Source organism: Arctopsyche grandis, chromosome 11, assembly GCF_051622035.1.
Source record: "Arctopsyche grandis isolate Sample6627 chromosome 11, ASM5162203v2, whole genome shotgun sequence".
Taxonomy (NCBI): Eukaryota; Metazoa; Arthropoda; class Insecta; order Trichoptera; family Hydropsychidae; genus Arctopsyche; species Arctopsyche grandis.
In genome coordinates this window covers 5,176,520-5,202,230 of record NC_135365.1, presented here as the reverse complement: position 1 = coordinate 5,202,230, position 25,711 = coordinate 5,176,520, and the positions used below count along the sequence as shown (strand labels likewise).

General features: G+C 30.6%; 2 protein-coding genes across 2 annotated transcripts in view; both read right to left on the bottom strand.

Moving 5' to 3' along the window:
- Positions 1-25,711, bottom strand: part of LOC143919204 (uncharacterized) — a 740,296-nt gene that overhangs the window by 434,867 nt on the left and 279,718 nt on the right. The window lies entirely within an intron of this gene.
- 5-HT2B (5-hydroxytryptamine receptor 2B) overlaps positions 1-25,711 on the bottom strand; it is a 151,355-nt gene that overhangs the window by 124,345 nt on the left and 1,299 nt on the right. The gene's annotated exons all lie outside the window — the stretch shown is intronic.

Genomic DNA, 25,711 nt, shown 5'->3' with positions numbered 1-25,711 from the left:
CGACAAATTAGTTTTTTTGGGACTGTTTTATTTTAAGGTCTGTTTAAAGGGCAATTTTTAAATATTTATTCCTCAAAAGCCTTGAAAATTGCTTTGCATAAATCTGAAATTCTATTTTACATAGTAATAATACTTGAATCACTAAATTTTCAAGGAATTATGCTTTTAACACATAGTAATTAGTTGGCCATATGACTTTCAGTAAGTCCGCAATATTGTGTCAAAGCTATACGTAAAATGTACGAAATAATATATTACTTTTATTGCTGTAAAAGACCGTTATAAACGAATAATTTTTACTAATAAAATGTATGTGATAAATATATGAATGTTTGATAGGAATTCGGTTACTTTCATTTCTGTAAAAAATTTAAGCTGGTAGTCTTGGATTAAAATACAGTGAGCGAATCTATTTTAGCCCTGGAGTATTTTAAAAGTAATCGACTTTATTTTAAATTAGTCCAAACTTATTTCAATTTAAGCACAAAAACCTTTCAAAGTTTCTTTTCTGAATTTTAGAAATTTAAGATATATGATTCGAATTTAAAATGGTCGCAAAATCATGCTGTGAATTGAAATAAATTGGATTGGTAATTCAATATGATTTTTTTATCTCTCTAAAATGATAAAATATACAGATATTTCATATTTATAGAGTTGATTAAATTTAAATAACATATAATGAAAATTTCTATTTGTTCGTAATCGATTATTATTAGTTTGGATATTAAATTAATTTTAAAGTCACGTGACTTGTGAATGTTTGTTAAATAAAATTAAATGTATTTTTATATATTTTATATGCATGTTTAGGTACACATGCTAATATAAAATAGTTATTTATGTATTATCTGGCCACAGTGATATATTGAGATATATAGATATATAATTATATGTTAAAATAAAACAAAAATAATAAAAATGTCACGGTAATAAATAATGTTTGAATTCAATTCAATTTCAACGATGCCCTTTGTATTATTATGAAATTCTGTACATTTTAATGAAGTACTGTTGAATTTATAAACCGTTTAAAATATACAATGTCAAAAAAATTCCATTTCCTGGACAAATAGCAAAAATTCTCTAATGAATTTTAATGTCACAGAGTTCAATCGAGAATTCCTACCATTTTTATTTGAGATATGAATATTGAAGTGATATTTTCGTCTTTCCGTCGGTTTATGAATTCAATTGGTTTTTAATGCTTTTTCTATTAATAATTTTTTAATTAAAAAATCATCTCTTGCGTTTTTAACACGAAATATATTGAAAATTGATATATTGTTTGATATTTGTTAAAAGTATGCCATATAAAATTCAAAGGAAAAACAAATGAAGAGTCTAAGAGGGTCTTCTATTGTATTAAAAAAATAGATATGAAAATCTGCCTTATGAAGTGTATTACAAATCTAATAAAAAATTACAAATAATTTATTGAAAAAGTTTAATTTGAAATTTGAGGTAATGAGTTGCTGCCGGAAATATGTATACTCATTTATGCCGGGAACCTTACAGTTTAGAATAGTTTATTAATACTAAGATTGCTTTTAGAATAGTTTATCAATGTATGATTGTCCATAAATGAGTTTATGTATTTATAGGAAAGAACTTTTCAATCATCTGATAAATTAAATCAGCTAAAAATAAAACTATCACTGTTTGATCTGTGTACATATGTATATTAAAGCTTGTATTGGTTAGAAAGTTTGTTTTGGAGGAATTAACAATGAAATTTGAGGTTATGAGTTGCTGCCGGAAATATGTATACTCATTTATGCCGAGAACCTTACAGTTAAGAATAGTTTATTAATACTAAGATTGCTTTAATAATTTGCTTTAAAAATAGTTTATCAATGTATGACTGTCCATAAATGAGTTTATGTATTTACAGAAATGAACTTTTCAATCATCAGATAAATTAAATCAGCTGATAACTAAAAATAATTGTATGTGATGTATGTATGTAAGCTTATTGTAAAAAAACTAAATGTATGTAAGCTTATTGTAAATCATATTAACAATTAGATACAACATTACTTCTTATTGAATACTAATCTCGCAGATAAAACTCACTGAAGAGATATACAGTGAAATGTCAGATCTGACATATTTGGCCAAAAATCAATATATATCGTGTATTACATTACATGAAGCTAGATGCCAAATTTGAAATCTATATATACATATGAGAGTTAAAACTATAAATATTTAAATATTAGAGATAACGAGAACCTATAGAGCAAATTTTATAAAATATAGAGTGAATTATAGGCGTTTAAACAATTAAAATCTGAAATAGCATATCAAGGCGAAAAGGTTGAAGATAGATTATGGTAGCTTGCCGTACCGTCATAGAGTGAATTATAGGCGTTTAAACAATTAAAATCTGATATGGCCATTTCATGGCGAAAAGGTTGAAGATAGATTATGGTAGCTTATAGATTATGTATATTATTTAATATGTAGGAATGATTTTTAAACAAGCCGAGCCGTATGTATGGTTTGCCAAACTGCTAGGGATAGAGTGTGTGTGGTATGCATGGGAGAGACCGGATGCGTGTTGTTATGGTCACTTGTTGGAGAACGAGCCCGAAGACACATGTACAATAAATAGTCTGACACTTAATCTGTGCGTTTCGCTTGGAATCCTTCACATCCGGATCCTATATATATACATATATATATATATATATATATATATATATATATATATATATATATATATATATATATATATATATATATATAATATTTCTGCCATAAAAGCAGACGTAAATACATATAAAAACTTCTCATTATATTTGATTTTTAAATGCTTTTTATTATAACTAAATTATGTTCACAATACATCTTATATCTATTTCAATAGCTACTGATCTACTGATCATTTTCTATTTTACAATTTTAAATTTATTTTGCTAGTAATCATAGTATTATATTATTATACGGTTAATATGTACAGCGTAATAGGAAAAAGAGATCAAAAACCTATTCACATTATATAATTAAAGCGACCGGTATGTAAATAATAATTATAAAATAAACTTTGTCGGCAATCACAATAGGATTTCGTATATTCATATTTTAAAACACGTACACGCAATATTTAAAAATATGATTTTTCATTTAACTTGTCAATGTTAACCTCGTTTTTGGCGGCAAACAAACAATGTTCGACAAGCATTCTAATTAGGTTTATGGAAATTTTTCGCATCATTCGTATCACGTTTGGCCGAGTCGTCGTCGTTTAGCGTATTTTCCACGTTAATTAATGTCCATATTTACTTATTTTCCGTTTTTGTCCTCGGCCACTTTTCCGTTCAATATTAATGAAGAGCGAATTTCGTTCAAATTGAAAAAGTTTTCGCATTCGCGAAGGGCATCCGATGAATAATGAGTCTCGATGTCTCGACGTGCACGCCCCAATTTTTTTCATTACATTTATTTCTCGCGATGTTTTTAAGACATTCTGATAAAGTTAACCTACGAATAGTATACCCGTACACAATCAGTCCTTTTATTATTTATAAAATTTGAATAAAACCCTCGTAAATTGCAGCTGTAATGTAAATAGCGCATTTTCAGACGCGCCACTGAGTGTTCTAAAATTACCTCTACCATTCAAAATTTACATAAATGACTCAAGTCTGCGAAGAACAAAAGCGCGGTATTAAAATATAAAAATAATTCATGATAAGAACTTCACTCTATATATAAAAATATATCGCAGTATCGATAGCATTCACAAGGCCTACGAGAATCGATAGTGTAATTCGAATATATAAAATATTCGCAAAATAAATCATTGCAACGTTTACGAGAAGCTGTCGCCGTTAACAAATGTGATGTACGATTTAAGATACGATATAAATTGACGTATAATATTACGGGAAGGCTATTTCATTGCAAATCAGACTGTGATAAATTATGAGGTAGTCTACCAGAGATTAGGCCGAAAATATCGTCAAAATTATATTTATTCGCCTTTATGTCTCACATTATAATTTAATCAATCTTCCGCTAGTAAGACAAGTATAACATTAATTCAGGGGAAAATATTTAAAAATACATTTCTTGATAATTTTATTAATATTCTATGAAATGATTTACTCATATCTTCTTGTGTTGTTTCAACGTAAAAATATTGATCCAAAGCATATCATTTTTTAGATAATTTTCATTACTCAAACATAACAGTAGATAAAACAGTCGTTATCATCCTAATGGATTTCGTAATAAATGATGTTTAGTATTTTTTTATTCTACTCCAAAAGTCAATATACTATTTCATGATATACATATATATATTAAATACATAATGTTAAATACAATTCAATATTGACGATACAAAATTTTCATCTATTCCATTCTTAGATACCTACATATGTATGAATATTTATCAACTGCATACAAAATCCAATCACAATTCCCGTTGAGAAATCAATCGATTAAAGGAAAACAGGAATAGTGTTCCTTTTTTTGCCTTTTATTTTGTCTCCTTCTCCTCCTGTCGATACTTTGATCTCTTAGTCCTATCTTTCATTCTTTCAATTTTAGATTAGCTTCTTTTCTTCACTTCTTTTCGAGCTTTTTTATCGAGAATTTACTCGTTTATTTATATACGTACAGTTTATACTAAATTTTCTATACAAAGCAAAATTCAAATATACGTACATACATGTCTATACATATATTTTATTTAAGGAAAGGAAAAGGAACACGTGGATGAGAATTATGATAAGGATAGATGTGCGGACATAGTGGATAGAGTACAGAGATTGAAATGGCTATGGGTGGGCTACGTGGCTAGGAGAATGGACGAAAGGTGGAAAAAAAGAAGTGCTAGAATGGTACCCGATAGAAAGTAAAAGGGTATAAGAAAGGTTGCAGGGAAGACGGTTAGATGACATTAGCATTTGAAATGGATGAGAGTTGCGCAAAACAGAGACAAGTGGAAGCGTGTTGATGGTGAATGGCTGTAGATGGTAAATATGACGACATATGAAAAGAGCTTTAATACAAAATAACGTAAATGCATATTTATATGTATAGTAGAGGAAGAAATCATGAATATACATATGTCTAACAATTATGTATTGAAAAATCTACATGTGTAAATATTTCTATAAAGAAACTAGTGTTGTACCCGTTGACTTATATTCGCATGGGTATTGGCATATTAAGTTATTAAATAAAAAAAATAAAATAAATATGTCGGTTCGATCCACATGCTGTTGAATTTTTTTCAAATAACTTTTAAATATATTTATATTTAATTGTTTAATATGAAAAAAGGTAAAAACTACCTTCCTACTTATGTACATGTAAACAATATAAAACACCCATAGAAAAATTCATTAATTAATTAAATAAATTTTCAATACATGGCGGTAAATTCTCTGCCAAGAGCAAATACTGGTAACAAATAGTATACATATTTATATATAAATAGAAGTTTTTTTCTTTTGTAATTGTATTTGTATGTATGTTTTGGCATTGGTTTAGCTGAGACGTACATATGTATGTCAAATTGAAACGACAAACAGACAGACAGAATAGCGATATTATATATACATATGATGGTAATGATATTATATGATCAAAATATTTAAGTTTATTTAAATTACATAATTGGGATACTCAAAGTTTGTAATCATAATCATACACACATATGTACATATTTAACAATGCGAATTTAACAAGAAACGGACAGGATCATATTAATACATTTCCACATACATATATGTATGTACATATATGTACATATTTATATGTGTATATTAATATCCGTTCCAGATTTAAGTCATTCCATACCGGAGAAAATTCACAGACGTCTTACATACATATGATACGGACAGGTATGACATTTGTAGAGTATCATCTAATATTGTATTTTCTCTCTACCCCTAGAGACCTGGTATAAATACGTTTCCGTGGACCGTAGTCATTGGTCGAACACATTTCTGGAATATCAATGAAGTATACATTTGCGAGGAGAAAAGGGTTGAGCAGTCAGCCAGCTCCGTGTCAAAGCGAAAAAAAAATGTCTCCACTTTGCAATCTGGCTGTAGGCGAAAAGGATAGTGGGTGGGTAGGGGCAGGGGGCATCAGGAAATTCACGTTGATTGAATACCAAAGTGAGTAAGTAATACATACTTTCGGTATACAATTTGTATGATGACTCGAGCAAATCAAATGAGAGAGAAAAATGGTCACCCTAATATAATAATGACAAACGAAGTGAAAGAAATTCAAGATTCGGAGCGATTCGAAATTAATGTGAGGATTTATTTTCATGATAGTTTTTAAAATATACAGAATATTTATTTATTTATTTATTACAATTTCGCCATAGTGACATAACACATTAGCTCCAGGTCGTCACTATGGCTAATTTATTACAACGAGACATCTAAATACATAATTATTACATACATACACATGTAAATCGAAACGATACCTGACATCTATGGTCAGATATTACAAACATCGTATAAATACGATTAATAACATTTTTAATGTAACAAGAATACGAATTTTTACATTCGATAAACAACCACAGAGACATCTATGGTCAATTTAGGACATGTATAAAATATGGCAATTCTTGTTATTCAAGTCAAAATAAAGTGTGAATAATTTAAAAAAATACTCTCTTACATTAATAAACGATTCTTATTTTATCATTACTGTGTTCTATTGGATTTTTCGTATACATTAGACCTGTTTTTAATATTTATATTGCTAGTTATTATATTTATTTTCTTGTTGATGATAAATGTGTTGCGCGATTTTGTCGCCACGCTATTTTGGTTTGTGTGATTTTGTCGCTGTGCGGTTATGTCCGAGAGATTTTGTCGCTGTGCGGTTTCGTCTAAGCGATTTTGTCCCGCGCGGTTTTGTGACGGCGCCAGATAACTAACATATGTAATGTGGTTTTTAATTTAATTAAATTTAATCTACCACTAAATTGGGAACTTATGCCGTATTTGTAAGATATAATATAAATAGACAAATTACAATCCAAAAACCTGTTTCATTATTTAATTATCCTAAGATAATAATTTGTTTTCAAGAATATGAATCCATGGAATCTTTATAATATTAATGAAAATAAATAACTCATCAAGATTTCTAACCGCATTTTAAGTGTGAATTTATATTTTGCATAATGAACATTTTCATCTTTCTGTAGAGCGAAGTGGAAAATATATGTTCAATTTTAAGTCCAAAATTCCTTGAGTGCAAATTGGAGTGCAATTTTCTATGATTCACGCGGCATTACTCGAGTGGGTAAAAATTAGAAAAAACCTTCAAAGATTTCGGAAACCTTTTAAAATCTTCTACTTTATATAATATTCAAATTAATTATTGTACTTCTAAAATAATAACGGACAAACCGATATTGTTTTTAAAGAACATATCGACTCCATTCTGTTACGAAACACACTACATTTGTCCGGCATTTCCCGGGCCATTTTGTAAAGTTCTGTAAATTATATACAAAATTAAATTTAACAAGTCTTTTAATTTAGTTATTTCTTCTAAATACATATATGTAAAAGTGTACATATGTATAATCCGTCATAATTTAAAGCAGCATAAGGCCACTTCTTCATTTCGAAAAATACCTCGCAAAACATTAAATATAATGTTTTGCGTTTAACAAAAATTAAATATACTGGTGGCTTGTAATACGTTTATTCTGCTTTTTCGAGAATTTGGACATATCAAATTAAAAAAAGTAATAAAAACTTGTGAATTAAGTCAAATAAAAATGATGTATTCGGAACTGAAAAATTGGACTTCCGTCACTTCCGTATATATAGTTCAGCTCAAAATTAAAATCAAAAGGCTCTATAATTTATATGACTTAATTCAATGTCCACAATATTTGAGGTCTACGTATTTTTAGATTATGATAATCTGAGGAGTAAATAATTAATTTAATATTTTCCATTGTGGGCCCGCCTATATACATTATACAAGCGTGAATAATGTTCTTTTTGATTATATTATATATTAATATGTACTACGTATTGTCGCACGCAGAATTAACGGTTTGATAAATGACAGGAATGGCCGATGTTGAAGTTTGATTACTCGCCCGTGTATTTCTCTTATTATTTTCATGTCTATTTTCTTCAATTTGAACGGGACAAAATAATAAAAATGAGCGAAAATATTCGTTCAATAAATCTTTCGTGCAGTTCGTTTGGTGTCAATGGCGGTTGATTGATTACACATCGATTCTGAATATTGAATTTTTTAAATATTTGATTGAATTAATTTTCTAGTGTGTGTGTGAAATAGATTCGTTTTAGTCTACTTTGATATATTGTATAGCACATTTGAACTTAATTTATTTTATATCAATTTTTTTTGACAACCCAATAGACAGTATAAATTACTCTAAACTTTTGATGGATAATATCATAAATAACAATTAAAACAATATTTTCTGTATAGTTTTAAGCCACGGATAGTTCACCAATATGCATAGGTACTGAATTATTTAAATTTCAATACGATTCATTTAACAAAAAAATCTAAAGCAGAAGACCTTGATTACTAATAACGCTTTAAAATATATAAATTCAAAATTTCCCCAGGTCTAATGAATCTTTCGGAAGTAACTAAGGTTGAAATAGATGACTGTTTAAATTAACCGTAAATAATAATGCTAGAAGGAAGTCTGGCTAGTGGCATAGCCATTTATCTCGAAACGGATATTCAAAAATGAATGGAAACGCACAGGAAACAGACTAACTTGACATTTGAGAAACTTTACCTATCCCTCGCTTAACGCAAAGCACATAATGGGGGAAAGTTTCTGGAAAACTTGCCTTATTTAAATGTCAAAATACAATAAAAATAGCCTCGATTAGTCGCCGGATATCATTTGATATATGTACGCGCGCGCGTAAGGTTAAAAAGCTTACGAAAGTTAACAGATCACTGGTTCCATTGATATAAGCATGGGGGATGAATATTGAAAGACTTATGAGCGCGATTTATGAGCGTATATATCAAAAATAACGATTTTGACCTCCCGAAATGTAGTAAAGAATCAAACATATGACCAATATGAGCCGGCGACGGAGAAAATTCGGAAAATCAAATGTAGGGTGAAACCTAAATTAAACTCAAATCTGATTTTCGGTACGGCAATAAACCGAGATAAGTTTTTGTATGCGTAGCCGTTTTCATGCAGTGTTGGAATGGATCATTTATTTATTTATTTATTTGGAAGTATTCAGAGCTTTTTTCAACGGTTTTAAAACCTCATCACTCCGCTATGCTAATGTACAGCTTTCAACTTACTTTGGTATACATAATATACCATGGTATATTCCACAGATGGGTTTTTAAAGGGATCGAAGCTTATTTGGAAGGTTTTTCAACTCATATCCACACAAGCAATGCTGTTCAATGCCAAAAATGTATACACAAATGAATTTTTATATTATCATATGTATATAAATGTCCACTATGCAAATTTACAATCTTCTATTTAGGATCACCAAATTAAGATTAATATTTTATGGTACTGTAACTTAAATTGTAAACGGGTTTTTGAAGGGAACGAAGCCTCTTTACCAGCTTTTCTAACTCATATCATTTGTATATTTGTATAAACATACATTAAGCCATGGCGAAAAACGAAATTTTTGGATTTTTATCGATGGAACTAGGGGAAAACTTTCATCTTAAGGGAAAGCTAAATTATAAAATAAATAATTTAAAAAAATATCCTTTGCCATCAACCAATCAATTTATCTGGACCAAAAATTTCGAAAAAGTAGGTTTTTTTTTTCATATACCTAAGTTAATAGTACAAAATTTAAAATGAACTAGATATAGGAAAATAAAAATTTACGTCATATCGATAAGAATTTCAGTAACCGATACTAAGTTACAGTTCGATAGGACTAACGGTGTTCAAAAAATCCCTAAATCACACAGACACACATTTTTCTAGATCATGAAAACGTGATCAGTAATAGATTCTGAGTTTGAATCAGTAAAAATCTCGAGTTTGAATTTTCGCATGATCACAAAACGTCATCTATTGTTACTACGTATATAGATAAAGTAAATATATAATATGAAGTTATTGTTTATTACAATAAGCTATCAGATGAAATTAGAAAAAGTAAAATAATATTGACAGACTCCTGGTAGCCCTAAAACAACACCTCCATATGAATAAATAGTAAAGTATAGTTTTTTTTTATTGTATTATTTTATTAAAGATAGTTGTAAAAAATTAGGCTTTGAGCTTTTTCTGAAAATAAAGAAATTTGATTCAATACTGCGGACTGATAAAAAGTAATCTGGCAAACATATTAAAACTTTCGTAAAGTGTCAATCTTGTTCTATTGAATTATGTAAGTATTATATCAACGTGAGACACGTTCCCGAATTTATTGTGGTTTTTAAAAGGACACACTTTAATATGCATCCTCGAGTGTACGTCAATGAAATTTGGTTTATTTTCAATTGAAATTTGGCCGAGTAAGTTTATCGGCAGACGTTTGCGTCTATTTTTATGTTGAAAATCATTAATATTGAAACGATTGACACGAATTATCCGATGTCCGCAGCTGGATTCGAATGAAACGTACCCTCGGGAATCAATAGGTAATCCACCCCATGCTGATTCACATTTATTTCACAAAGGCCGAAATTGATCGACGCCGTTGAAAACGAGCACACGAACGTATTCGTATTTACGAGCTCCTATCATAAAGTACAGTGAGCTCAACTGTTTCATACATACATACATATTGTGATGATATTCAAATATGCAAAAGCACATAATAATATTAAGGCTATATAATTGCCATTTTTTGTTTAATATTACATTAGAACTAATAACAGTCATTAAATTGAATACATACATATTTATTTATTTTTTACAATCTTGCCATAGTGACATTACAGATTAGCTCCAGGTCGTCACTTTGGCTAATTTATTACAAAACTCATAAGTAACGAAACATCTAAATACATAATTAATGGTTAGCGTAAATAATGAATTATCGTCTCCAAAAATAATCGCAGCTGGCGTTCCGCAGGGGAGCTTGCTTGGCCCACTCTTGTTCTCCATATATATAAATGACATACCTATTCCAAAAAACTGTCACATAGCCCTATATGCAGATGATACCGCTTGCTTCACAAGTAGCAAAAAACCAGACACTATATCTTAAAAATCTTGAATTTGAAATGAAAACAATGACTGAACACTTCACTAAGTGGAAAATTCAAATTAATCAAACCAAAACAGACGCCATATTCTTTAGTGTTAGAAAGCATAAGCCAAGTTCAGATCTGAAAATCCCCTCTGGAGAAAGTCTGAAATGGCAGTCAGTAATAAAATATTTAGGAGTAACGTTTGATAAAAGAATGAGATGGGCACCTCACATTGAGGCAGCGAAATGCAAGGCGATGCGAGGTATATCCTCAATATATCCAATATTTAATCGCCATAGTTCTTTATCAACTCAAAATAAAATAAAATTATATCGCGCGCTCATATTACCATTATTAACCTATGCTTCACCTGTATGGAATAACGCCTCGAATAATAATCCTTCCAAGCTCCAAATAATACAAAATAAATCCCTTAAAATAATTAATAATACACCCATATATACTAACTTGAAAAAACTGCATGCCATATATAATATTCCGTTTGTTACAGACATTACTAATAAACTAACCAGTAGATTCTATGACAGAATCACTAATAACCATACTAACACACTTGTGAAGAGTCTCGGTGATTACAACAAAATGTCCATACCCTTCAGGTATAAACACAGATGACCTAAACACCACAACTTGCTTTAGATCGTCGACTTTAGAGAGTCTTTAATTAATATTATGTATTAGATGTATTATGAACATTTATAAGGATTGTAAATAGGTTTTTGAGCTATTTTTCCTATTATGCTGTAGATTAACATTAGAATAATAAAATACTATGATTACTAACCAAATTAAATTAAATTGTAAAATAGAAAATGATCAGTAGATCAATAGCTATTAAAATAGATATAAGATGTATTATGAACATAATTTCGTAATAATAAAAAGCATTAAAAATCAAAAAATCAAAATCAAATACATAATTATTACATACATACACATGTAAATATACCAAAAATACCTCAAATCTATGGTCTGATATTACAAACATCGTATAAATACGATTAATAACATTTTTCATGTAACAATACAATTTTTTACATTCGATAAACAACCACAGAGACATCATTGGTGAGAAATCTGGCGAAACCTGAGATATAACAATAAGTCAAGGCTTGCAACAAAAAATTGGGAAGGAAACTGTAAAAGGTTCACTGTATTTTTTAATCACACCCCATACAAACAGATATACACTCGTAGTGTTATTTAACACTTTTCCAAGTCGAATGTCCTTTTAACAATGATTTTCGGTATCACCAATCCGACATAGTACGAAGGTTTCAATGGAACACGCGTTCGCATTGTTGCGAATATATAATATATTGCTCAGAACGATATTAATATGATACTATGTGAAATGAATCGGCATGTAAAATTCCCACCTACGATTATTTCCGATACTTGTTTTGCAGAGAGATTTTACGATATCCAAGCCAACAGAAATAAATACACAAAGAGGGCTCTCGAGAAGACGAGTTGTGTACTTGCATGGATCACTCTGAACAATCGAGAAACCGTGAAAATTTTCATATAACTAGAAACCGAATATGTAAATACGTTTCCGACACATTCCGAATATAATAAAAGATTTCCCATTACTAATATCAATCGTTTTGATGTGGATACATTTTGCTTTGATTCTATAGGTATATGCAGGTTATATTAAATGTGTTTCTAGTTCATAGAAATCCTTTACAGAATATATTTTATAATAAAAACCCAACTGACTGTCTAGTTGGAATTGGAATTCAGTTTCACAAAGCTGGGATTACACAGCATGATGCATTTCGTCGTTGAATATCGCGTTTCGTGTCAATTTAGAATGGATATCTCCCTGTTGAGCACAGTTCCCTAGATAATAATGTAATCTCAGCTTATGTATCACTATAAAATGTCTGGGCACTGACATTTGTAGAATAGCGATTTGAAGTAGGAAAATAATAATAATGGAAACAATTTAATCGCTTTTAAATACAAACAAACGCTGAAAATGTTTAATTTGCTATCCGTGGTCAGTGGTTTCGAATGAAATACGTACTATGTAAATATAAATAAAATCACTATGTATTTCATTATATAAAATAAACATTTATATTGAGAAATATATTTTTTTTGCTAATTGAAATTTTTTTTATAGGGTTATGGAAAAAGCTGTAAATATTTATAAATTGAAAATAAAATTGATAGTCTGTTTTTTTTTATTCTGAAACTTTATGTAAAGGAATTGTACGAGTATTTCGCGTAAAATTTAAAAATAAAAGTATATTTAAACTTGCAACGAATTATATTATGATATTTTATTATAAAAAGCTTATTTCATATTTCTTTCTTTTACTTTTTCACATTCATTCGTGCATCACAATATTCCTCCGTATATTAATCCATTTTGTTATTGCTTTAAATTTTTATTATTTCGTCATCATTCTTAGTATCAAATAATTATATCTCATATCATGTCATGTTTACTCCAGCTTGACAAACGAGCGGAAAGGGTTAATTATATTGGATAAATAAATAGTATAATAAATTAAAAATAAATATTTAGAAAATTTTTGATGTCAATGCTAAGAAACAAATATGAAATACTGTATGTTTCTGCTATTTAAAAATGTAACGAAAACCCTAGATTACTTTTTACATAATACATGGACATAATAAGTATATACATATGTATTAGCAAACATGGCCTTTTTAGTAAGGAAAAAATTTGATACTTAAATCAAACTAAACAGACAGACAAAATGTCAATTTGACATATGACGTATTAATGTTGAATCCTGATTAAACATGCTATTTTAATTTAAAATAAGTAGAAAGGGGTGACACTGAGTTTCAAATTTATCATTTCACGAACATCTGAATTTAGCAGACACATTATTATACATATGTTCATACATATGTACGTTACATGATTTATCAACGGAGTACAATTTACACATGCATTCCAATTTCCATATAAATCTTAAAAAAAATTCAACATGGAATGTTTCATTTAGGAATTGCAATTCACTTTGACAGATTGTGTTGATAGTCCCCAATTTATACAAAGCCCTAAACGCGAAATGGTGCCAACGATGGCTTATGAAGCTATAGCCAAAACCCAGCTGTTAGATACGGGTACCTTTTTTATTATTAATGCCACGCACCCCACTGGCCACATATTACATATATTAGCGGTTGCAACGTTCAGAATATTTTATTTCATTTGTAACCTTTATTTATGCGCACACATTCGTCCAAGAAACACGTCGTACACACCTGTAGAACACATTATGAAAATACGAGAGCGATTCTGGAAAATTCACCGTCGAGTTTTCCGCGAAACGTAACAATTTTCATTCGACCAAGTACACTGGAGACGTGTGGAAAACGGTGGGAAATTAAACACTCGTCTCGTGAAAAACTTCAAGTCTTCGGGTTGCAATTTTCGCTGATACTCCAACGTGTCGGATCGGATCGGGAAATTCGGATGCGAGTCGAAACCTTTGGGAAATGTTAATTTAAAGGGTGCGGCGGAGAAAATATCGAGTGAATCGCTTACGAAATAATATTCTCGTGCGAATTCGTCCCGCGCTTTTGCAACATTAAAATGTTACCCACTTTTCAGCTGAAAGCCTTATGTGAAAATTTAATTCAGCGCCCGCTAATAGGATTTTCGCACGAGGCGATGTAAAAATATACACACACACACATAAAAATGTGATATTTTTATTTCCTTTTCGTAATATTATAATTTATATCGAAATTCTAATTTCCTGCGTTCCTTCATACCTGCGAAATAGTATGTGGTTGGAAAAATGTGCAAAAAAGATTTTTGAAAACTTTCTTTGGTAGTTGGATTTAAATTCATCGTTTTTCATATTTTTTTTTTTTTTTTTTTATTTTTTTATTTTTTACATACATACATATGTATATACCAGGAAGGCCTTACAGGTAGCCCCAATGCGCCTACCATATATGAAATATATACATATATGAAATAACATGTTTTTATTTGTGCCTAGTATAACTGGCTGGTGTTTCCCAGGTGGGGGAAATTTGGAAGAAAACAGTTTTGAAAATAGATAAATAGAAAAGAGAGCAATCACTGGACTATTCACTATGGAGGTGAAGACACACCAGGTGGTATGTGGCATGTTTTTTAATTATTTAAATAGTTTTGCAAAAAATATTCTAGCACGCTTAATCTTTGCCATCGCAATCCTTGGAAAAATTCACCCCCATGAGTGTTTTCGGTGATATTTTATCCTTGTATTGACATAGATTCGACAATGATCAACGCTGATTCCCATATTTGAAAACTATTAGTGCAGTAGAAATATATATCAGAGATAATAATAGCCTATAATGCAAAGTTTAGAAGATATACATAGTGTGAAAACGATAAAGTAATAGACGTTTAAACAATTAAAATCTGAAAAAACGAGAAGGTGGTGGAAAGTCAAACATACAAGGTTACAAGACCGCTAAATGTCAAGATGTCCAAAATGTTTGCATTTTTAAACTTATCTATTACGATTATTATTCACCATAGAACTTTCAGAATCGATTTAAATTTCCATGCTTGACCAAACCACGCAAAATGGCAAAGTTTCAAAGTGATCGGAAGAATGTAATAATCTGAAAGTCTAGTAAAATTCAGGAGAAAAATGTCGTGAAATAAGATCGTACAAATTAAAAATGACATGAAGACACGCCCATGACAGCTGGAGTCATTTTTGGCGAGACGTGCCATAGTTTTTCATGTGCTCTTAATATAAAAGTCTGTTTATATTATTCAATACTTCACAGCACTGTACGGAAAAGACAACTTCTATTCATACTATACAGCATTGTCCGTTTTCGGTACGTTCAAACTTGTTTTGTGCAAGGCAAATACATATGCATTACAAAGCGCGACGATATGGCCCAACATTGCTTACTTCGTTTAATCGAGTCAATATACTAGTAGTCACAATATGACGGTTTTGAAAATATTCATATGCGCATGCGCACTTTCGTTAGTACGCGTGCACTCAACATTTTGACGTCATGTCACGTGTGAATATTTCCATAGTGGAGAAGAAAACCGGTTCTGCTTGAAACGCTACGGTGACAAGTACTGCTGTATAATATTTATTTTTTACATATTACCCACATTGTCGATACAGAATATTCTAACGCGTCATTGTGATGCGTTTACAATACAGAATACTTTAAGGATAATATAAATGGTAAACGGATTATTCCGCACAAAGCGATATCGCGTAAATCACTAAAATCTCGATCACGGAACATCTGGCACTTGAGTTCTCGTTAGTGCAACATTTCACGTGATGGAGTTTTTGGGTACCAGATGTTCCGTGATCGAGATTTTAGTGACTTGCGCGAGATCGTTTTTTACGGAATAATCACCGAACCAATACAAATACTACATACATATGTATATTAAAAAAAAAATACTGAGACATCTATGTTATAGAAAAAAAAATTATAAAATCATATTAAAATAGTGGTGACATAGTGGGTGAAATGGCTTTTGCCAATTTGATGGACGAACCACTTCAATATTGAAATCAGATAAATTGGCCAACTCTGGTAGGAAAAGATCGAGCTGGAGTCACAAATATCAAAGTCTGAATAGCAGCATTTAAGATTATTACTCGGAATAAATTATTTTCAATCGTGGTCAGCTCACGGGATTGAACCCGGTGACCCGAGTGCTTAGTATCATCGCAACCACCGAGTAATACTGCTGGCTAAAAGAATATATCGTGTCGGCTACTGCTGTAAGATCTACGCCACATACATATTACGGAACTTCTGAATGTACGTAGGTGTAAAATAATATTTATTGTACTGCTGTTTACGTGCAGTTCCTGGCCATAATGCAGTAGCCAGCAGTATGGCTCAGTGGTGGCGTGTATGTTTAGCACAAAGTGATTATTGGGTCCGAGCACGCTATACTGCTGGTCAGACTTGGGTGTTTGTGAGTCCAAGTCGATCGTTTCTTATCAGCGTTTGCCAATTTTATCCGATTCCTTAAAATTGGCAAAAACAAATCATCCTACCTGCTGTCACAAATTTTCTGTATTATGTACATATGTACAATTTGTAAAAATGTATGTACAAGTCTAAAAATCCATAGATGTCTCAATGGATTAATTCTTTAATTAATTAATTAATTTGTTAAGTTCGTGTACATCAACTTCTCGAAATACAGTGATTTATGTTATAAACAATGCTGCATTGTTTGTAATTAATTGTCCAATAAGGCGCATTGGGGTCTTCCTGTCAAGCTTTTCTGGTATATATGTACATATCTATATAAAAATTATATTATAAAACAAAGTTTTTTAAAAACATACCTCTTCTAAAATTTGTATATAAAATTATTATTTTGAGTAAAAATACCAATAATTTTATTTTACTACCGCCATCTATGGTTAAAACTAAAAACTGGATAAACGTCAGGCACTTTTCAGAAATTCAAATTTCAAACGCGTCTTACACGATATTTTTGATTGATGACCAAAATGAGCAATATGGCAAAGTATGAAAACGATCGGATACGAGGCAAATTTTTTCCTGAATTGTAATCGTAAGTGAAACGTAAAGGAGGTATGTAAAAATAAAATAAAATTAGTAATGAAAAATAAAAATCATTACTTGATGAAAAACCCGTAGTCTATATGTAAATAGTAAAACGCTTTTATGAAGCTTTCAGACTTTTAAATATATAATATAAGATTTTGAAATGAAACGTTAAAATAAAATTGCATCGCAATAATATTAGTGCATAGGGCTCTCTATATGAACGTCGAGAAGTGTCCCTTTTTTAAATACTATTATCAGGTAAAGGCACTCCTCTCTCACTGAAACGTACTTTCAGGAAAGTACGTTCATATCTCGGACATTAATTTCCAGAGTAATATCCGACTTCGCGAATCCTAACTCACTTTGCAATATTTTCTCTCTCTTGTGGAAGGACTTTAATGATTTATGACTGTATTTCGAGGAAAAAATGTTTTTTTGTGTGTACAAAAATCTAGCATTACCCGACGCATGTCGCTCTCTTTTTTCCTCTCACGCACTTTTCCGGCTGAATAACGGAAAATTTAATCCGATCTGAAAACATCGCGAAATTTGAAATGACGTCGGTTTAATTTTGCCACCATTGGTGTGATGAATCACTTTCAAACAGTTGAAATAATTCTTTTAAAGTTTCAAACATATAATAACAAATTTAATAAACTTATATCGTATAATTGGTGGTTGGAAATTTGTTCAGTGAAAAGTGAAAATTCAATTTCGGGTTTGACCATTCAAACTTCCACGTTGGGAATTATTGATGAATCGTAACCCTTGTTTGCTTGAAATACTATTTATTATGTATATGTATTGATCCTATTTATTTGGTCGCTTACAACACAATCACAAAAACCCTTAAAACGCTACTTGAATTTATTTTCATAAATATTTTTCAGTTAAAATAAATATACAGAACGATTTTAGTTAGTCAAATTCCCATTATAGTATACATATATCATTGAGGCTACATTTTTCCATAGAATAAAGCATTGAAGTAAATTATCCAACAGGTGTATAATTTTTGAACCAAAGTGGTACAAAGTCGTAAAAATATAGCATGCATGCAATTTTCATGAAAACGATGGAAACTTCACACCATTAAACACGGCAAAACCATCAATAAACTTACAACATACGTACATACATACATAGTATTTCATTGTGAGGAAAACGTCACATAATAATCTACAAATTTCGTATGTGCATTTGTACAATTCAGTAATGAGGACTATAAAAGAGAGTAGCAAAGCTACTACTTTTAGCTTTTTACTTTTGAGAAGCGTTTCAGTATTTATCTCGTTCGAACAAACTAAAATTACGGGGTATATCCTCAATATACCCAATATTTAATCGCCAACTCAAAATAAAACAAAATTATATCGCGCGTTCATATTACCATTATTAACCTATGCTTCACCTGTATAGAATACTAACCTTTCCAAGCTCCAAATAATACAAAATAAATCCCTAAGAATAATTTATAATACACCCATATATATACTAACTTGAAAAAACTGCATGCCATAAATAATATTCCGTTTGTTACAGACATTACTAACAAACTAACCAGTAGATTCTATGACATAATCACTAATAACCATACTAACACACTTGTGAAGAGTCTCGGTGATTACAACAAAATGTCTATACCCTTCAGGTATAAACAAAGATTACCTAAACATAATCTGCCTTAGGTCATGGACTTTAGAGAGTCATAGGACTTTGGTTTACCTTTAGGAATCTTACATGGTAGGAGACTAAAAATAAAGTACGACTAATCTTATCACATGTACATACAAATATACTGTATAACGATAGTGTAGCATTTGCAAATTTGAAAGAGTAGGAACGTTTCACCTCCACTTTTACTTTTTTAATTTGACTGTTTCATTATTCAAGCAAATCATGCATACCGCGAAAATTGATATATCAACTTACATAGCAATGGGACACAAAAACATCAACAAGTTGTCATGCTGTTGCATCGATACGTATTTTAATAATAATAAATTGCCAATTTAAATAAATCGGGCATGCGACCGGCAAGAGATACAAATAGCGGATACATTTAAAAATTCCAAAACCGAAAAGTAAAAACACAAGTAGAAAAAATTTTAAAGGAAACGATCGCGTTCACTCAAGTGGGATTTATGCGCGCTGATATGCGGCCGGAAGTGCGGCTCGTATCATCCGCTTTTCCGGAAGTCGCGGCAAACAGCCATTATTTGTCCGCGAAAACGCCCCCCGTTCGTGTTTCCCAACCCGTCTAAGCCCTCCACCACCCCCTCGCTTTCCAATCCCCTCGCGCGCTTTCCCCCCTCCCCGGATTTTCCCCGCTAATTGAGAAGCGGCGCGCTTTTCCCGGAAAGCGATTTGAATATCGAAAATCGCGCGAAACGCCCACGTTGCGGATTTATTTTGCTCGCGTGCAAACTCGTTAGACGTTTTTCGAATACGGCAAAAACTCGCCGACACAAGTGGAAAATGGAAAATGGCGACCTTTGAGCCTAGGTTATGTTATTCCGTATATCAAGTTCGATGTTTTCGAACTAATAGACCGTAAAATTCATAGTGAAAAAAATTATTAGATCTGTGATTTAGATTTTCGCAATCAAGAAACATATACATAAAAAAATCGGATGTGACCAACCCATGACTTTATCTATGTATTTGAGGAATATAAGATGGTCACAAAACAAAATTCGATATTGAAACGTACAGACATATTCATACATACCAGCAGTATTATGAAATACTAACAGCATTTTCGATACAAGTTGACCGCAAATGTATGGAAACTTGCACAAGACAAAAGTTCTACTTCCGATTGTTGGATTTTGTTTAAAAATTATTTTTTATTATTTAAAATCACTATCAATATTATACACTATAAATATCAAGAAAATAAAAATAATTTAAAAGGCCAAAAAAAATTATGAAATATTGTTTCAAAAAAATACTACTTCCGGTTTACGAATTCTGACCAAAACCTTATTTTTATTTCATAATGCTGCCTGTATGTGTGAATGTGTATGTACGGTTCAATATCGAATTTTATTTTGTGAGCATCCTATATTCCTCAAATACATATGTACATAGATAAAGAATTTTTTCTTTATTTGTATTGTGATAAGTTTTTCTTGTACAGAAATTTTTCACAATTTGTACAATTTAAGATATAATACATATGTACATATTTATTTTTATGTACACAATAAATATTTTCATGTTTCAATTGTATTATTTTTTGATTACAAACTTTTAAAATAATAATGAAATATCTTTTATCAAATACTATTATTACATCACGTTCACAAACCCAACTAGGATTACCCGAATAATTAATATGTTTAATATATGTAGTACTGTGTTTTGGACAAACGTCTTATCTCTTAGCAGACTATATGCTGATTTATCTGCAGACTTATTTTCAGTGGGTTTTTATTTAATTTCAAACCTAATTTATATAACCAGCAGCGTGGACAAGTGGTTAGTATATTATGGTTTCGAAAGGAGTGGTCACGGTTTATTTCCCATTAGTAGCTGTTGGCCAGACCTTGGTTTGTGATTCCAGGTCGATCGTTTCCTTTCAGAGTTTGCCAATTTTTCTGATTTCCGTTGACACTTTCTGTAAATTGGCATCTTCTTTCCAATCTCTCTTGCAAATCTCAAATTATTCAGCATTTTGAGGCTTGCCAATTTCTATAATAAAATGCTGCAAAAATTTCTCTATAGATGTCACTGTGGATGATGTTTGTATGAAATCGCATTCTATAAAATGCATGTATTAATTGTATTATTGTATTGTATCTGTATTAGTACACTCGTCAATTTGGAGCGATCTGTAAAGGCGAGTGTACATGTTCAATTGAAATAAAATAAATTATAAAATATAATTGGAACATTTTAGCTGTGTATACATTTATATAATGTTAAACTTCCGTAGTTTTGAGTGCTAGATCAATTTTGCATTTTTTTATATGAATTGGTTTTAAATATTTATTAAATCATTACTTGATTAATTCGAATAATATAATAATTACAAAATTTTGCTTTATTTTGTTTATACGTAACTAAGCCATTACCATCGCACGTTTCCATTTAAAACGAATTAAAAACATCACAAAATTGCCCAACATTTTAATTTTGAAGTGCTTTTTAATTGAAATAATAATTGTACTTTTTGAATGTAAAAGGCTATTAAATTAGTTTCAATGCGCTTCTCAATTCCTCGAATAAATTAAAATCCATTCATAGCGCAACTATTTTATATGAAAAAGATTCGAGCTTTAAAACGAAAACGTAATATTTCAAGCATGCGTTGAAAATTTAATTACTTAAACAGTATTTGAATAGTCGTTTTTGTGTGTGTTGAAGAAAGAAAAAAAAACGTTTCTCTCTTTTTACATCCACTTTTCCGCGAATGTTTCGAAGTGTGTCCGTATTTTTACATTAGTATTATTATAGGAAACGAGAGTGTGTGTGCTTTCGAGTATTTTACGGTGCCATTCTAAACTTTTATAAATTGCGATACTGTGGTTTTGGCGCAATTTATTTTAATAAAATAATTTATCTTATATGACAGGAAGAGATTTTTCAATTAAGGCATAGAATGATTAATAACAAGCCCCGACCCCACCCCTCACATGTCGCACATTGTGACACTAAAATTTATGAAAACCACAGCAAATGCATGTCATAGTCTAATTTAAAATTAAATTTCGTATCAAAGATCGCACGAGGCGGGTCATTTTTGAAAAATTTATTCTACCATTATACGAAACTAGTGTTGTGCCCGATGAAATATCATTGCATGGATTATGGCATATTAAGGTATTAAATAAAAAGAAATGTGTCGATCCTGTATTCGATCCACACGCGGTCGTATTTTTAAAATACCTTTTAAATATATTTATATTTAATTGTATAATATGAAAAAAAATGTTAAAAACTACCTACCTACCTAAATATAAACAATATTAAAGAACAATAGAAAAATGAATTATTCAATTAAATAAATTTTCAATAGATGGCGCTTAATGCTCTGAGACTTAATGCCAATGTTGCCCTAGAGGAAACATTGGTAGCAAACAGTATAAATAGAAGTTTTTTCTTGATATCTTACTATTTTCGTAATAGTTTTGTACTCGATGACATATGTACATACATATATATCATCGTATGGGTGGGCATATAAAAGAAATGTGTCGTCGGTCATATGTTTGATCTCCACGGTTGATTTTTTTTCAAATACCCTATTTATTTATGTATAATTAATTGTTTAATATGTCTACATATATGTAAAAGACCGATAGAAAAATTAATTAATTAAATAAAATTTCAATAGATGGCGGTAAATTCTCTGCCAAGTGGAAACATTGCTAGAAAATAGTATATATTAGAATGATTTCTATTTTGTTATTGTATTCGTTTATACGTTTTGGCAGTGATTTAGTATATGTATGTATGTCGAATCGAAACGATTATTACACTGTTCGACAAATGATGCCTTTTTTTTGGTTCAGAGACGAGATATGACTTGTCTTAAAGATATATGCCCAGTAAACACGAATCTGGTAATAAAAAAATTTGATTGGCTCGAAATTCAAATATTGTATGTGTATTTTATATATCTTGGTGTTGTTCGGTCGATGTCTCAAAATCTGTCAATTTCCTGTTCAAAGTGAATATTGGAATCTATAGTCGGGTATTTTATCTTTCATTTGTAGTACTTTTCAGCTTTCAAATCTCTCTAAGTAATTGTCCAGTTCAAATCAAAAGTCAAAAGTTCGTATTTTCACTTGGGAATTTTTCCCACTGTTAATACTATTTTATATTGAGTTTTTTTTCTATTGAAACATGTTTATTGGGATAGTGATCTGGCCACACAATTGTTTTTGTTTAAAAGGGTTAATTGGAAGTGTGCTGAATTTTAAATCGGTAAAATTGCGAGCTAAAAACTCGCTACTATTATTTACTCGTATTTACACGAATCTGAATTGAATTAATAGGGATAATATATTAAATTGTCTTTATATGAGAATTAAATAAAATTCCACTTAGAAAAATCATATTGCGGCTATTCTTGTGGATTAATAACAAAAATTCGTTTATTTTATCGAGGTAAAAATTCAATAGAATTTATTTAACTAATTAAAGTACAATTAAAATATATCCATCAGTATGTATTGGTTTCTATTAATTAAATTTTCATATTGAATATGTATGTAGTGTATACGTATCACGGTAGAATATATTATACAATCAAAAGATTATTTATTTGATTATCAAAAACACCGATAGACTTACAAAAGTATTTTAAGTGACTAATAATTTTAACTTAGAGTAGAATTATTATTAAATAAAAATAATTCGGTCTCATTTTATATATTTTCTACATTCAATACAAGTCTGCATTGTTTATACAGATTTTTAATACAAGACAATATATTGGTTGACTCTTGAGCGTAAGGTTAAAGTCAACAGTTATGTACATATATTGAATGTGCGCTAATACGAACGATATCGTATTATTTATGAATGTATGCAAACAGAGGAAGCATAATTCGTTCGAATTAACGTACAATTTCGAATCCATTCTGCACGGATAGTTTAGAATTAGATAGTATATATTATATTGACACAAAATCCATTCCCGAAATCATTTAATTGCTTGAGTCATACCAACCGCTGTATTCACCGACAATGGAATTCAATTTAATGGATTCGGTCAAATTGTTACACGTTTTGATCACACATTTCGAATATTTCATATATACTATGTATGTGTCTATTTTCGACTATATGGCTTTCAGAGAGTTTCATGTTTTCTTCCGAATAAGATCGGAGGGTTTGGTTTGTGCGAAAATAACGAAGATTAAATATTAAAACTGAGAAGTGAATGGGCTAAAAGCTTCGTCATATATAATACATAAAAGGCATAAGAAATGCGGCCGCTCCCAAAAATACACGTGAAATAAAACCGACTTTCGTTATTAGCTTTTTATGATGAAACATTTCTTCAACATTCGGATTTTGTGTAATAAAAAATGCGACGATCATCCTGGATCAAATGTGATTAGTTTAAACTATGACAATGAAAATAAATTGAGGGAAAGTGTGTGTCTGATGAAATTTTCCGGAAACTCGCATCTATCTAATATCAGTTTAACGACTTTCAGTTTTTCGCCTATTCACCGCGGAAAAACTAAAATAATCACTTTAATTACACTTTTTAAACTCGGTATCTTTTTTGGAAAGTTCAGCTTGAATACGATGATCAAATTTACATTGATTATAATACATTCGTTCATGTTAAAGTTTTATATTTCTCGAATATAAAAATCGTTCCAGCTCGCATTGAACCCATTACAAACCCAAAGTAACTTTGCACATGCAAAGTTTATGCCGATTAAAATGCAATTTCGTTACGAAACCATTTTTTTGAATACGGTCAATGTTTTTGCATTATTATGCAGATAGTTTTAAACAATTTTTAAGCGAAGGGGAAGGCTTGGGAACAAAGGCAATCCTCAACTGTTTCCAAGGGGAGTGTAATGGCCCATTTTCGCCGATGAACACCAAAATGAACATTAGCCCTTATACCGAGAATCGGTTAGATAAATTGTCTTTATAGCGTCGAAGTAGTGGCATAAAAGGTTTTGTTTACTGCACTCCAGCAAATAGAGATAATGCTGATAATAGTTTGCACCGGTGTAAACGAGCCAATTGACAGTAAGATGGAGAAATCCTATAGCATTACTTAGGGAAGAACTAATTGAAAATGTATCAGACTATCACTCCATGTACATTTTGTAAAATAATAAAGATGTACATTCTGCAAGCTTTATATTCCTGAAAATTTTTGAGTTTTTGTGTTGTATTATAATAAGTAAAGATCTGTTGGTGAACTTCAAGTACA